The sequence below is a fragment of the Cetorhinus maximus genome, chromosome 21, assembly GCF_964194155.1.
Source record: "Cetorhinus maximus chromosome 21, sCetMax3.hap1.1, whole genome shotgun sequence".
Lineage (NCBI taxonomy): Eukaryota > Metazoa > Chordata > Chondrichthyes > Lamniformes > Cetorhinidae > Cetorhinus > Cetorhinus maximus.
In genome coordinates, this window is record NC_135899.1 from 31,435,985 (window position 1) to 31,450,697 (window position 14,713).

Below are 14,713 nucleotides of genomic sequence, written 5' to 3' on the forward strand. Positions count from 1 at the left end.
GCTTCCCTTGATCGCTTCCCACCAGTGTGTCAGGGACTCAAAGAGGGGTTTCACGGTTCTCCAACCTTTGTAATCCCTCTTGAGCTCCTCAATGTTCTCTGGGGTCAGCAGTTGCACATTTAGCTTCCATGCCCCCCTGCCCACCCTCAGGTCCTTCTCCAAGTGGCAGTCCGCCAGTAGGAGGCAGTGGTCAGAGAAGAACACCGGCTTGACGTCGGTGGATCTGACTGTGAATGCACGGGACACAAACAGGAAGTCTATCCTGGAACGAATGGACCCGTCTGGCCGCGACCAGGTGTATCTACGCTGCGCTCCGTCTGCAGGGTTGCTGAAGACGTCGTGCAGCTTGGCATCCTTAACTGTTTCCATCAGGGATCTGGACGTAGCGTCCAATCTGCTGCCGGCCCTGCCGGATCGTCCAGCCGCATCGATGATGCAGTTGAAGTCACCGCCCAGAATGACCGGCCTGGAGGTCGCCAGCAGCAGTGGGAGCTGCTGAAAAACCTCCAGCCGCTCAGCCCCTTGTGCCGGGCCATACACGTTAATTAACCGGAGTGGAGCGTTCTTGTACATTACGTCTGCTACGAGGAGTCGCCCGCCCACCACCTCCTTAACCTCGGAGACGGTGAAGTTGCCTCCCCGCAGCAGAATACCCAGGCCGGAGGAACGAGAATCGTTTCCGCCCGACCAGATCGATGGCCCATGGGACCACCATCGTGACCATTGCCTGTAGGAGCTGAGGTGCGGTATCGCACACTCCTGCAGAAACAACAGGTCAGCTTTGACCTTGGCTAGGTAGTGCAAGGTCGCAACACATCGCGTAGTAGATTTAATGCTACGCACATTTATGGATACAATCTTTAAACCCATTTTAAAGCATTTATTCTCCTACCAAACCCACTGTCTCTGAGAGTCCCAGACCTTTAGTCTGCTCCTTCATACCCGTAGTGAGCTCAAATTCCTTCACTTTGGATGGGCTGAGGTAGATCTCCTTGGCCGTGTTCTGCTCCGGTGGCATCTGGAGGTTCACGTAGAGAGCGGGTTTTGAGATGACCTTTGCTGGAGAAGCTTCTCCAAAACTCACCCCCTCTGGGGTGTTGCTGTTCCCGGCTTCCTGGAGCTGGGGTGCGATGATTGCCTCACTGCTCCCAGATTCCAGGGGCTGTGGTGCACTGGCCTCCTCAGGTTGCAGGCAAAGTTGGGGTGCGCTGGTCTCCTTGTTGTCTCCAATTTTCTGGAGCTCGGGTGTCTCGTCCTCCAACGCCCTGGAGCTTTGCCGCCTCTTCTGTCGGTGCCGCCCTGGCACTTCATCATCCGAAGAGCTGCTGCCCTTGTCATCCATGTCAGATGGGAGACGCCTCTTGCCGCTTCTCTGGGAAATGCCTTTGCTTCTTCTTCGCTCCTTCTTACTTTTGTTGTTCTTCACCGTCCGCCACTCCCCCTGCTGCTTTTCCACTGCTGCCTCCTCCTCCATTGATTCGCTGTCCTGAGGACTGGGAGGTACAGGGGGTAGTGCTGCTGATTGGCTCTCTGTTGCCTCAATCTCTTTCTCCACCTTGTCTCTCTCTGTGTCCTCCTTTGTCCCGTTGAGCTCCCTGGGGGCCTTGGTGGTTGGAGTGACACGAAACATTTCTTCTGCTTCCCCCTGGTTGGCTTTGGCTGCCTGTGCGTAAGTACGGCAGCGTTTGGGGCAGGTCCTGTAGAGGTGACCTGCCTCGCCACACAGGTTGCAGCACTTGGCCTGTTTGCAGTCTTTTGTCTGGTGCCCTTCCTGTTTGCAGATCTTGCAGAGGGAGGCGCTGCAGTTGGCCGCCACATGACCAGCCTTGCCGCATGAGCGACAATGCTTGGGTTGCCCAGCGTAGACCAGGTAGCCACGGTTTCCCCCGATAGCGAAACTGGAAGGAGGGTGGAAAATGGCTCCCTTACCATCGGTCTTTAGCGTGACCTTAAACAGGCGTTTGCCTGTCCAGATCCCCAAGTCGTCTCGAATCTCGGTGCCGCTCCCCACCTTATCGAAGTACCTGGTGAGGAAGGTGACCACGTCGGCGACAGGGACGAAGGGGTTGTACACATGCACCATCACCACACGTTCCCGTTGCAACGGCAGAGAAAAGTGTGGCTCCGCCGTCAGGGTCTTCATCTCCGGCAGGTCTCTCTTCTCCTCAAACACCCTCAGGAGCTGGACGCAGTCTGCCACTCGCTTGAACATCACGTCGAAATAACCACCTTTGCGGGATTCCTGCAGGGTGAAGATCTCCGGAGCTTGGAAGCCGCACGCCTTCAACAGGATCCTCCTGGCGAAGAAGTCCCGATCCATAGGTGATCCTCCTTCGCTGTGGTTCACCGTGACTCGGACGGTGATAGGTAACCCACGGTATGGATTTCGATTGCGATTGGTTATAGCCCTTCCATCCCGACCTTGCCTTGGCAGGACCATGGTGTCGCCCCTGCAACACTTGATCTTAGCCAAAAGGCCGAGAAGCGATCTGGGTTCATTCCCTAATACTAGGTCCAGTATTGCCCCTTCCCTAGTTGGACTATCTACATATTGTCTCAGGAAGCCCTCCTGGATGCACCTTACAAATTCTGCACCATCCAAACCCCTAGCACTAAGTGATTCCCAATCAATATAGGGAAAGTTAAAATCACCCACCACAACAACCCTATTGCTTTTACATCTTTCCAAAATCTGCCTACATAACTGTTCCTCAATCTCCCGCCGGCAATTGGGAGGCCTATAATAAACCCCCAACATTGTGACTGCACCCTTCCTATTCCAGAGCTCTACCCATATTGTCTTGCTGCATGAGCCCTCCGAGGTGTCCTCCTGTCGTACAGCTGTGATATTCCCCTTAACCAGCAGTGCAACTCCCCCACCTCTTCTACATCCCTCTCCATCCTGCCTGAAACATCTAAATCCTGGAATGTTTATCTGCCAATCCTGTCCATCCTTCAACCAAATCTCTGTAATAGCAATAACATCATAGTCCCAAGTACTAATCCAAGCTCTAAGCTCATCTGCCTTGCTTGTTATACTTCTCGCATTGAAACAAATGCATTTCAGATCCCCAGTCCCACTGTGTTCAGTAATTTCTCCCTGCCTGCCCTTCTAGCGGTCACCCATCTATCTGTCTGTACCTTGGGTGTGACCACATCTCTAAAACTCCTGTCAATGACGTTTTCCGCCACCTGAATGCTCCTAAGTGCATTCAACTGCTGCTCCAACCGATCCATGCGGTCTGTGAGGAGCTGCAATTGGGTACACTTCCTGCAGATGTAGTTGTCCGGGACACTTGAAGCGTCACAGATTTCCCACATCCCACAGGTGAAGCACTTCACCCCAGCAACTGCCATTTCTAGAACTATTTCATAAATTAATTTAAATCCAATAACTGCTTATTGACTCCTGATTAAGTCTAGGTTCCCTAGGGCTAGATTTCTACTATAAATGCTAAATTCTAAGAACAGTAATCCCCTGATTCTGGTCTAGACACCCTCTACTTGTTAATTAAGTGATTAATTTATTTGGTTTAATTAGTTTAACAATGTTTTAGTTTCAAATTCAGTATAGATTCTCTACCAGCCAATCAGGTCACAGATTTACTGTGACGCCACTTTTAATTCTTTTTAAAAATCCCCGAGGTAAGGTTTTTATACTCACCTGTATGGAACTCCGCCCTCCGACTCTGCTCCCTGGAACTAGCCAGCGAATCCCCGAGGTTAGGTTTTTATACTCACCTGTATGGAACTCCGCCCTCCGACTCTGCTCCCTGGAATGTTTCTATCTTTCAGTAGATTTTTCTGTGTTTTCATGTGGACTATGGAATTGCTGGATAATTGTTACAGATTTGTTGTTTATGACTGATTAGTTGTTTATGGCTGGTTTGATTCCTGTATAAAGGAGTGTTCTGTATCTGTGTTAACCATTGATTTAACAGCTTCAACCCAGTTACTGAGCTGTAAAGAAAGGGTGTGTCTTTACAATACAGACTTTCACATCATCAGAATGTCCCAAAGCACATTAATAAAATCACTTGAGGTGTTGACAATGTAGTAATGAATGGAAACGGTGGGAAATTGTGTACAGCAAGTTCCCACAAACAACAAATGAACCAGTTGATTTTGGCATATGTGTTTTTGAGCCAAGGGGGGGATAACACACTTATTAATCATCAAAGAGTGCAATGAGATCATCTACATCCAGATGAGATGGTAGCTTGAACCCAGGATTAAACATGCATCTGAAAATTTGCTCCTCCCCCAATACAGCATTTCCTCAGTACTGCCTCAGCAACAGTGCAGCACAAACCCAACCTTTTCTTCTTTTTCAGCAGTCCCTCAGTATCAAGGATGACTTGCTTCCACTCCAGTTGGACGGGGTCTGACATGGCTGAGAAGGCTGTTTTGGATGGTCCCTCTGATCTGTGGACTATAGGGAGGCGGTGGTGTAGTGGTATTGTTACTAGACAGGGAATTCTCTGGGGACCCTGGCTCAAATTCCATCATAGCAGATGGTGGAATTTGAATTTAATAAATATTCGGAATTAAAAGTTGAGCGATAACTATGAAACCATTGTTGATTGTTTTATAAACCCATCTGGTTCACGAATGTCCTTTAGGGCTGGAAATATGCTGTCCTTACCTGGTCTGGCCTACATGTGACTCCAGATGCATAGCAATATGGTTTGACTCTTAATGCCCAAGGTCATTTAGGGATGGGCAATAAATGCTGGCCTAGCCAGTGGTGCCCAAATCCCACGAACGAATAAAAAAATTCTGCGAATCCAATGAAGGGACGAAGGGGAAAAAAAGAGAATTCCAGTAAGCATTTCAAGAAAAGAAGAGATGATTTCCCAATGGCATTTCTTTGAAAAAATCATCTTCTGCAATGGAATGAATTTCTATGACAAAATTAAGACAAATTTCCTTTAGATGAATAACTCAAAGACAAGTTTGCTGCACAGGATTACAAGGCTTTAGAGGTGTGCAAGATTCTGTGCAACTTCTGTGCTGACCTCCAATTCTGAAGGGAAGAAAAGTTTCAGCTGGGTCTGAAATATGGGTGTCAATTGACTTTTACCCCTGGGAGCTACCAGCTCTTTGGCAGTGTGGCCCTCCATGGACAGTGACATAGAATCAGGCAAAGCATTCTCTCTGGAAGACTCTTCATGGACAACTAGTGACAGACTGGGCATACATTGGTAGGATCCGAATGGTTTGAATGGGTGAAAGGGCTGACTGTTGCTCAACCACTAGAAATACTCATCAAAAAAAGGATCAGAGGCTTCATATGGTATGTCTATCAACTGGAAAGATAGACAAACCTCGAGGACCTTATCCTCCATCAGTTCACTCAGTGCTACAACTGCCTCTTCCTCCTTCAAGAAAGAGTCAGCTCAGTTGTAGCAGGTCTTCATGTGGATGGTCGCTGTCTGCCAAAGTGTCTTCTGTATCTGCAACCTCTGGCTTAACTTCATAAAGAACTCAGAGATTCATAACCTCAATCTCCACCCGGGGTCCAGTGCATGGTGTCTCTGTGAAAGAAAAGAACTTACTGCTGATTGGATAAACCTCCTGAGCTGCTGCAGGCTGAAATTCCACTGGTTCTGAATGAAAGGTTGAAGATTGTTCCATGAAAGACATTGAACTGTAGAAATGCTGGTCGTCACCTGGCTTTTCCAGAGTTCCCAGAAGTACACCAACATCTCTACTCAATGAAAATGTGGGTCGATTGTGGACATCATAGAGATAATCAACAATCTGTTGCCCCTTGTAACAAAGAGGAGCAATTAGGCTGCCTTTGACTGGTACTTGTGTGCCTCCTGGACCTTGTCTGATGGTTGAAGGAGTAGTGACTGAAGCCAGTATAGATCAACTGCTACGATATCAACAGCAGCGCCAGTATCAATTTTAATGGTGGTATCGGAGCCTTTAAGTTGCACTGTAACTGGCCACTAAACTTGATTAAGACCATTAACCTCCTCTAGAAACTCTGTAATTTCATCTTTGTCTTGAGTCCTAATTTCTTGAATGGAATGTGTTTCATAAATATCTTCTTGTCTGCTGCCTTGATTTTTAAACTGAAGTCTTCACGTCTCTCCACGCCATTTATCAAATGGAAGTCTCCCCGCTCTTTTTATACTGAAGTCTCCCTGCTCCCGCCTCTCTTTTTATACTGAAGTCTCCCTGCTATTTCCTCTCTTTTTATACTGAAGTCTCCCTGCTCCCGCCTCTCTTTTTAAACTGAAGTCTCCCCGCTTTCCCTTCTCTTTTTAAATGGAATCTCCACTGCTCTTCATGCTTTTTTTCAAATGCCTATTTTTCTTATTTTACTGTAATATCTCACATGTATGCTGAATTCATTTGTAAGCATCAGTCCATTCTTAAAATTTATTATTGCCTTTTTCTAATTGGTTGCAGTCTTCCTCACATTGATTATCCCTCAATTTGACTTCATCCACAAACTTAGCCATTGTGTTTCTGATTTCCAAAGTCTAAATTCTTAATGTAAATTGTGAACAACAGTGGTTCCAGCAATGATCCTTGCAGAATACCACTTCCCATGCTGCCACTCCGAGTAACTGCCCTTTAGCCCCACTCCCGTGCTGCCAGCTGGCAATCCAGTCCACTGCTTAACCCCTGACTCGGCATGCTCTGACCTTATTCCTTTGTTTATTATGGGGTCAGGCATCACATTGTCAGTAAAAACAGGACTTACAGAATTTCTGATAAACAATTTCAAAATGTGTAAGAACTGCAACTGATGAAGACCGTGAAAATCTGTGAATCTCTACTGTTGAGTCATAGACGCAAACAGCAGATCCCATAAAGGTTTGGAATGTTGCCTGACTGGAAATATAGCCAGTTCCATCCGTGTCAGCAATAACCTTTAACTGCATCTGATAACAGTGTTATTGTACATCCGGCCATGCCCAGCACAAGTCCAACACACTTGGAATTTGTTTTCATCTCTCACCAGACCAGTTTTCCTATTCTAGATCAGGTGCTGTCAATACACGAGGTGACATCTCTGTGAAACCCATTGGTTCAACCGCCTTCTACAGTATCAGTTGGATAATAGAGACTTCATATGCTGGTCAGTGAAATAGCTTCAAGGATAAGGGAACTTCGGAGTGTGAGTGTGTCTACCTGTTTGTGTGTATAAGTGCAAGGCTGTACTTGTGTAGTTGTTTGAGACAGGGACAACATGGGTGACTGTGACAATAGCTGCATGTGAGTGTGAGACGCCATCCGTATTTACGTGAATGTATTACTTCAGTGTGGGAAAATAGGTCTGTTTGAGCGTGAGATCATGATAGTGTTATCAGGTGCATAGGGGTACAAGACCAAGTTTGTGGGCGGAATTCTCCCATCATGAAACGAAGTGCAGTGTGGACGGTTTTGGCAGCACCTAGCCTGCTGTCCATAACTCGGGTCCGATTCTACACTTGGAGGGTCACTAATTATTTAGAGACGCTTATTGATCCGAGTCACCCGGTGGGTCGGGAGTTGATTCGTCTGCCCGCTGTCAGCTGGCAGGTTTGAACATCTGGGCGCCATATTTAAAGTCCAGTCCAACTCACAATCTCACACTCACCAGCCCACCAGAGATGTCTGGCAGCCAGAAGAGGAAGGCCGAGAGCCTGAGGAGGAAGGCAGCACCCCGCTTCACCCACCAGTCCCACCGGGACTTGATCAGAAGTGGGTAGGTGCAAAGGCACATGCTCTATCCCAGGGATGACTCCAGGAAGCGCAGCAGCCTCACCTCTCTGGCCTGGGAGGCAGTCGCGGAGCAGGTCAGCGTGACTGGCAACCCCGCCCGAAATTCCATCCTGCGCAGGAAGAGGAAGAATGATCTCATCTGCTCCGTCAGGGTAAGTCATCCTTCAACACCCTCCAATATCAAATTCTCATCATGGCATCATGTACTCAAACAGCTACTCTATTCAGGAGTGGTCTCACAACCATTAGCAGGGGACACATATCAACACTCATTCTCTCACCAAGGCATTCACATTACCACCATCCCATCTATCATGTTTCTCATTCTCCATCCTCTGGCCCTTTCTGGGGAGGGCTCACCACACACAGGGGACACGCATCTCACCCAACCTCTGTGCCATCCCTTCACATCACATGACTTTCTTCACACAGGCCAAGCTGGTGCACAACAGGCACTAGAGATCACAGACTTGGGGAGGGACGGCCGACATCATCGCCCTCACTGAGTTTGAGGAGGCTGCAGTTGAGCTGGCTGGGGAGGACAGGGTTTGCTCCTGTGGGGAAGGGGAGATCGGCCACTCCCACCAACCCAGTATGGATCGCAGCTCCATCACCTCAACAGATCCTGACATTCACAGTGAGTCACACACAGTCTTAACTAGCTCCTGCTCATTAACTGAAACTCTATTCTCCATTTTCTAGGCACCAGCAGATCGAGGCCCACAAGCCGGCCCAGCACCAGTCCGAGCCCCCAGACGTCCGAGGAGGAAGCTCCAGAAGAACCGTCACTGCCCTCACACACACCCTCCACCAGCTCAGACACACACGTCGTTGGGGCACAGGTTAGGCTCGGGCTCACTTGCTGGGGAACACCTCACTGACACATCCCCGCAGCAGTCGGAGGCAGGGACAGCCCAGGTCTCCGGCACTCGGAGGGCTGCTGGAGACCAGTCACCCACTCGGTCCGAGTCAGATGATGAACCTCTGGAAGCAGCCGCCAAATCTGTGCTGCAGATGCAGCAACAGGAGGCGGAACATCAGGCAGAGATTCAGCAGTCACTCGGCAGACTAGAGCGAACGATGGAGTCCGTCCGCATTCTGTCTGATGTCATGAGTCTGACACGTGGGTACCTCGAGGTCACCATGGGAAAGCTGATGAACACCATGAAGACCTTGGTCCAGCAGGTCTTGCTGGATTTGCACTCAGCCTGCACTCCATGGCCACACGCCCTGGTGGGAATCATCAAGATGAAGGTGACATGGGGCCGAGGCACCTTGACCTCCCTCCAGGTGCACCATCTCCTGCAGGAGTCAGGGTGGGGCCCTCGGGGAGGATGAGCATCAGCTGGACACACTGGGGGCCTCCTCTCAGTACGATCCAAGCATATGCAGCCGCTCACAGCCCCCTCTGCCTGTGATCCCATCCACTCCAGCTTCTCAGGCTGTGGAGGGCCCCTGAGCAGGAGACCCTTATCAGGCCAGGGCCTCAAGCCATCAGAGGACGTCTGCTAAGGTCATCACAGGAATCAGGACGTAGCAGTCAGCAGGCTGCCTCCACCTCTGCTTTGGATGGCGGGGCTGCACCCAGGCGTAGCAGTAGGGTTAGGAAAGTTTAGAAAGATGGATGGAACTTTTGAGTCATGGGTGTGCTGGGCATGTAAATAAATTGTACTTTTGTTAACAAATTTGATGGTTATGTGAATGTTCCTGTCAACTGAAGGCATGGTGATTTTGTACTTCGGAATCCTCTTTGTACTTTGGAATCCTCAAATTGGCTGAAGACTGGCATTTGTGTTGCTGGGGACCTCTGGAGGGGGCTGAGTTGGATCATCCACTCGGCACTTCTGGCTGAAGATTGCAGGTCAGAGGCTGCAAAAAAATATTTCGAGGTTTAGCCTTCCTCCTACTGTGAGATTCACTTTCCTGTGATGTCAACCTCAGTTGAATTAGTCTCCACACCCTTAGTGCGATGTCAGGGAGATTTGTTTAAATCTTTATTTGAAGTGTGTGATTTCTAGCCCTTCTTCCTCACGGAACACCACTGAGCGAGGGCCGCTCATCAGCATTGATAACCTAACGGTATTTGTGTCTCCTCAGTGGTAGTGATAGAAGAAAAGACATGCACGGGAAGAGGAGATCCCTTGGCATGTCCACATCTCAGTCGCAGCTTTGTTGGCATCATTTAGATGGCGGAGAAGGCTTCAAATCTTCTCTTGCATCGTTCTTGTTCCTCAGTGGGCTTGGTGTTGGAAGCAGAGTATGACATCTATTCATTATACAACCTGAAAGTGGGTAGAACTGAGCCAATCCAGGTAATCATTGGAGTCAAGATGGCGATCGATACTGGGGCACCAGTGTCTGTCATAGCAGAACATACATTCAGACACTTGAATAAAGGAGACAATCCTTTAAGTTTGGAAGAATTGGACACTAAATTAAAAACATATACAGGCAAAGAAATAAGAGTGAAAGGGATACGTCAAGTCCTGGTGCAGTTTGGGGGTCAGGCTGCAAATTTACCCCCTATAGTAGTAGTGTGTAACACACTCATCTGTGTTAGAGTCTGCACCGCACGTGGAAGAAATGTCACACGATTTGGAAGGGGCATGTTGAACCCGAGAGGGTTGAAGACACAAACTTTCCCACTTCCACCGAAGAGCCTGGTGGACAGTTAACCCCTGAGAAGGGGGTCTCGGAAATAAACAGCTGAGGCCGTTGAGCTACGATTCTCAACACATAAGTGGAAGCCTCTTGAGAGACTTGACTTGTAAATAGTTATTCATGTAAATAATTGGGATGCTGTGATGCTTGTCAAGTGTACTTTCAATTAAAGGGGGAGGGATGTGGTAAAGTGGAGTGCTATGTACCTTTAAGAGAATGTAGTTAGTTGACTATGTGACTGTATTGACCAATTGCGGGCTTCTTGGGTAACTGTAACTCTAGAGCTGGAGGTGATTGAAGGAGCACACATGGTGTTAGTGCTCTGTTCTTAGTTCCAATAAGCCACCAGTGTTTGTTCAGCTAATCGGTCGGTCTCTCTGCCTATATTGTTTCAAGGACCAACTAATGTGTTAATATCAAGGGCACAGCCAGTGTTCGCCAGACAAAGATAATCAAAAACATAAAAAGGGGTTAAGTCTGAAATTAAACCGATACTAACCTCATGTCCTCTGGAGATCTTCCCATCACAGCCGTCAACATCATAGTGCACCAATCCCGAACAACTCACTTTTACCTCCGTCTCAAAATCCACAAACAAGGCTGCCTGAAGAATCATCATTTCAGTTTGCTCCTGCCCCACTGTGCTGATTAATTCCTTTCTTGACTATTTTTCTCCCCTTGTCCAGTTTCTTCCTACCTACAGCTATGACTCTTCCGGTGTTCTCCTTCACTTTATCAGTTTCCAGGTCCGAAACTGTCTCCTTTTCACCATGGACATCCAATCCCTGTCCAACTCCATCCTCCACCAGGACGATCTGAAATCTCTCCGCTTCTTCCATGAAAGGAGGCCCAAGCAGCCTCCATCCACCACCAGCCTCCTTCACCTTACTGAACTTGTTCTCACATTGAACAACTTCTTGAATTTAACTCACTTTATCCAAATAAAGGGTGTTGCTATGAGCACCTGCATGGGTTCTCTGACATGCTGGTAACACACGTTTCCTGTGAGAGTGGCATGCAGCAGTATCAAGCTGCTCCGAAGAGTCCTTATTGCCTTCAGGCAGGGGTTCATTTTCTTCATGCGATAGAATCATAGAACAGCAGGAGGCCATTCAGCCCATTGAGCTCCTTCAAAGAGCAATCCAATCAGTCACACTTCTCCATTCTTTCCTCATAGCGATTTTCTCTCCAGGCCCAACTGTGTTTTTGATATGTACTAATGGCTTGGGTTTTGAGGTATTGAAATTTTTGACATTTGCAACTGACATTGACCTTGGAAATAGAATAACCAGTTAGAAGGATGAGAGTAGACCATCTTTTTAGAATATTCTTCTCTGTTCAAAGCAGAACAAGCCCAGCTTCTTAATGTAACTGTAATCCCCCACTTCTGGAGCCATTCTAATTAAATCTCTTCTACACCCTATGCAATGCATTCACATCCTTCCTAAAGTGCAGCGCTCAGAATTGGACACATTACTACAGTTTGGACCAAACTAATGTTCGTTCTATGTAGGTCTCGTGTAACTTCCTGGCTTTTGTACTAGTGCCTTTATTTATTAAGTCAAGGATCCTGTATTAGCAATTAATTATCTTTGTTAACTGCTTTGTTAACCTGTCACACCACCTTCAACAATTTGTGCACAAGCAGACCCAGGCCTGTTTTTGCGCTCCCATTCAAATTGTACCATTTAAATGCCCTGTTGTTATAATGATATAAGGGCACCAATCACTCATAAGGGATTTGGTTAACACGTTATAGGTTCATTTATTAAGATTAGGCACGAGAATATTTATACAAAGATAGAAAGCTTGAAGACATCAGAGCTGTGGTGTGTTCTGCTCACAGGCAAAAGTGAAACGGATCGCATGACACACTTCCCTTCTCATGATGTTGTGCTGCTATCCCTTGAAGGCACATCATAACATTAACTTATATTGTTTCTCCCTGTTCTCCCTATCAAAATGCATCACCTCATACTTTTTACATCAGTTATGTATTGGCCCATTTCACCAGGCTGTGTCATCTTGGTCTTTTACTTGCTTCCTCACTGTTTATTATGCATCTCAGCTTCCAACTGATAACCCTGGAGGAAAGGAGAGATGTTAAGATTCACTCGTTGAAATTTTCAAATGTTGAAACACACTTCATTAAGATGGTCATAATTTATAATGTGATGAAGTCAGTTCAAAGTGACTTTGTGTTATAGAAGATTTGGATCTCTGAGATTTAATGCTGTCACCCTGCCTGACAGAGAATTAATCTCGCCATCTCTGATACTCAGAGACAGATACATTGTGAATTTGCAAGAGCCTGCTCCTCTGTTGAGTAGCACTCTATGATTTATTAGTTTCACCCTCTTCCTTGTCCTTGTCCTCTCTCTTGTATTTTGTGGCCTCTTCTGCAAGGAGGGCACAACAGACCAATTTGTGGCTCAGAGTGAAACCCTAGGATGTAGTGCATTTCGTAAAAGAGACTATCAGGGAGAGACATCATAAGTTACTGGCTACTGCTTACTGAGGACTAGTGTGATTGGTAGTGTCAGGTGGAGGAAAGGAGAGATGAATATAAGGGGATCAAGGATGATAAGATGAACAATGTAACAGTGCTGTTGTTGCAAGTGAATTGGCTGTGAAGAGTGTTGTTGATGGATTATGCTTGACATTTGAGAATGAGGGAGGACATAGTATACAGTTCAGTTGTGTAGAGATATTTTCTGACCTTTTCTGACCTGATCAGGTCACTGAATCATTTGTGGCACTGGATTCAAGGCCTCATTTTCACATATCTGCTGTTCTCCTCTTCTGTCACATATAGTCTTTCTTTCTTGGCTTGTTTGCTTTTACCATTGGCTTGGAAACAGGACTGCCCTACACCTTATTACACCCAGCAGAACACCAAGAGGAACATTTAATCAAGCTTTCCTCTCTTTGCAACCATCTCTCTTTTCCTGGTCTGAAAGTGAGGGCACGGAAAATGGGAATTATGCAGGGGAGGTAGATTGTAGCCGACCAATCCAGCAAGTTTGCAGACATGGATGATCTGTCCATCTTACAAAAGATCTCTGCAGAGTGGAAATTTGGTCACTGTTGGGGAATAATCTCCAAACTCAACAACTGGACGGGATAGCTTCTAATCATGGTGGGAATTAGTCTGCTGCTCATGTCTTAACTCGCAGCAAGTCCCATTCTCCAATCATCCCTCTACTCGCTGAGCTACATTGGCTCCTGGTCAAGCAGCATCATGACTTAAAAATTGTCACCCTTGTTTTCACGTTCCTCCATGGCCTTGCCCCCCACCCTTTCCCCCTCACTTCCCTCCTTTAAGACACTCTTTAAAACCTACCTCTTTGACCGAGCTTTTGGTCTTATATTTCCGAATATTATGAATCTAATGTCTCCTTATGTTACTCAGCAGCATACTTTATTTTATGATGTTCCTGCGGAGTACCTTGAGACGTTTTATTATGTTAGAGGCACAATGTAAATATAAATTGTTGTCGTCGTTGATGGGAAGGTTGGATTCTTTTCTGGTGATTAATTGGAGGAGAGGTTGGTGCTGGCTTGGAGATCAGGAAATGGCAGTAGTGGGAATGTGATCTTCTGGTCAATCTCCTCAATGTAGAGAAAACCGCACTGTGGTCAGTGAATAGACAATACTGAATAGCAAGAAGTACCAGTAAATCACTGTGCCCCTTGGAAAGCAGCTGTGCTGCTGCTGCTGAGCAGCAGACTGTGCGACTTTCCTCGGCTGATCTTAAAATTGTCTTGCGTGCTAGTGACATCATCAGGCCATGACATTTGAATCTTAGGTTCAAAACCCCACCCTCCCGCAGGCTGCTTTTGGTGAGAGACTTGGGGCTGGAATTGTACAGTTAATATTATGATGACCAGGAATGAGGTTGGGTTCTTGCCCGTCAAAGGGCAGGGGGTTAAAAATCAAGTCAGTGTTTGTGTAAGAATGAAGAGGTACGGGATGGATGACAATCTTGCCCCTACATCCCATGACTGGTTGGAGTGGTCAGCAGAGGGGTTAAAAGTTAAACTGTGAAAATTCAGCAACAAGGTGCCAACCTGCTGCAATCATGTATGTTGCCATGTTTTTCTGATGGTGGCTAATGATATGTGCTTCCATCCCATCATGGAGAGGTGGGTACCTCATCAACATATTTAAATCATGCATGCCTGATTTAAACTGTTTCTTGCCAAATTTCCCAGACCTTGGGAAACCCAGCAGTGAAATAGAGATGTGAGCAGCTGGATCCACTAGGCTTTTGTCTTTTACAACACTCCCAGGGGATCAGGTGGAGTAGTTCTTCCCCCGCCTCTT

At 47.1% G+C, this 14,713-nt stretch overlaps 1 protein-coding gene across 1 annotated transcript in view; it reads left to right on the forward strand.

The window, feature by feature from the left end:
- Window positions 1-7,020: 7,020 nt before the first annotated feature.
- Window positions 7,021-14,713, forward strand: part of LOC144695155 (uncharacterized) — a 28,974-nt gene continuing 21,281 nt past the window's right edge. The window contains exon 1 of the mRNA XM_078566051.1: window positions 7,021-7,099. The gene's annotated coding sequence lies outside the window, so the exon portion shown is untranslated. The remainder of the gene's footprint in view (window positions 7,100-14,713) is intronic.